This window comes from Crinia signifera, unplaced genomic scaffold (assembly GCF_055691185.1).
Source record: "Crinia signifera unplaced genomic scaffold, ASM5569118v1 HAP2_SCAFFOLD_405, whole genome shotgun sequence".
NCBI lineage: Eukaryota > Metazoa > Chordata > Amphibia > Anura > Myobatrachidae > Crinia > Crinia signifera.
This window is the reverse complement of record NW_028142298.1, coordinates 78,264-80,000: the sequence shown is the minus strand read 5'-3', so window position 1 is coordinate 80,000 and position 1,737 is coordinate 78,264. Positions and strand designations below refer to the sequence as shown.

The window sequence follows — 1,737 nt, the reverse complement described above, 5'->3', positions numbered from 1 at the left end:
GCGGGCTCGCTGCGCTTGCCACGGTGGTAAGGGAGCGAATATATACACACATATACGTATACACACACACAGATGGCGCCATCAATTTTATTTTAAACAAACAAAATAACAGAAGGGGGGACATTATGGTGTTACCGTGTACCTATAACATATTTAAAAAGTATGCCTTAACCCAGTGGTGTCAAAGTCACGGCCCTACAGCTGTTGTGGAAGTACACATCCCTACATGCCCTGCCACAGATTTTATATAATGGATCGCTAAAATCTGTGGTAGGGCATGCTGGGAAGTGTAGTTTCACAACAGCTGGAGGGCCATGAGTTTGACACCACTGCTAAACCCCTTAATGCCCATTACATGTAATCACAACCCACCACCTAGCATCATGCCACACCTCTTCCCTTAGCCCAAAGCAGATTAATCTTGCACCTCCTCTCCCCTCCCTCGCTCCCCCCCCCCCCAAGACATACTCTTCGCCAGTCGTGACCGAAGAGTGCACTCACATAGAATCGGTCGCAGGTGGGGGTACTGCAGCATCTGTCGGATAGGGCACCTCTCTCCTCCTCAGCGTCGTTCCCAGCAGCGTTGGGCTGTGTTCTCTGCCGCAGCGCCCTGGGGGCGGAGTTGGGGCAGCTGTCTCCCCGCCTGTATCCTTCCCGTCTATGTTGGGCGGTGTCCTGAGCAACGTCCTGGGGGTCCTCAGTGGCAGCAAGGTTTTAGTAGCATCCTGAAGGGGAGGGAAGAGGAGGAAAACATCCATATTTAAAAAAAAAAAATGCTGGTCTACAACAGTATGTAAAAATAGCGGCATAGTGAGTTTAGGAGAATCCTGTTCAAAAACTTGCAAAGAGATGGTGCCAGTGTGCACGCTCAGAGAGCAGATAAAGGGCGGGAAGGGGATTAAAAATAGGTCCTGGCATTTAAAGTACACAGGCCCACCTTGGTGTCAATAGTGTCAACACATTTGTGCGCGAGCGCTCAGGAAAAGAGGGTGTGGACACTCAAAATTGGCCTTGTGTAGTGTTCCACACCATATACCACTTCTACACATTCTGCAACAAAATAATAGACCCCATTATACTTGCCCCTTACACATTATGCCAAACGTATTGAGCCAAAATTCACATAATGCCACGCGGATTGAGCCAAAATTCACATAATGCCACGCGGATTATTCTTTATTCCCAGCGGTGGCAGGCGGCATTTCAAGGAAAAAAAACCTAACCCCATTGCACCTACCCCACACTGTCCCCCATCGCACCAGCCCCACACTGTAGTATCCCATCACACCAGCCCCACACTGTAGTCTCCCATCACACCAGCCCCACACTGTAGTCTCCCATCACACCAGCCCCCACACTGTAGTCTCCCCATTGCCTCCTCACCCCCTCTCCTCTGCTCCCCCTTCTCCTCTCCTTCACTTTCCCTCCTCTGCTCCTGCTCTTCCTTCTTCTCTCCTCCTCCTCCTTTCCTCAGCTCCCCACCACCTTCTCATCTACTCTCCATCCTCCGATCCCCCTCCTCTCCTCTGCTTCCCCTCCTCCTCCGCTTCCTCTATTCTGCTCCCTCTCCTCTTCCGCTCCTTTGCCCCCCTCTCCTCTTCCACTCCTCTGCTCCTTCTTCCCTTATCCCCCTCCTCTCCCCTGTTCTCTCTTTCCCCTCTATTCTCTCTCCTCCTCACCAATTTCCCCACAACTCACTCTCTCTCTCCCTCTTCCCCTCTCTCTCTCTCCCTCTCT

General features: G+C 51.6%; 1 long non-coding RNA gene across 1 annotated transcript in view; it reads right to left on the bottom strand.

Annotated features, from left to right (window-relative positions):
• LOC146055237 (uncharacterized) overlaps positions 1 to 717 on the bottom strand; it is a 3,761-nt gene extending 3,044 nt beyond the window's left edge. The window contains exon 1 of the long non-coding RNA XR_014468544.1: positions 502 to 717. This is a non-coding gene — a long non-coding RNA (uncharacterized LOC146055237). The remainder of the gene's footprint in view (positions 1 to 501) is intronic.
• Between the last annotated feature and the right edge of the window lie 1,020 nt (positions 718 to 1,737).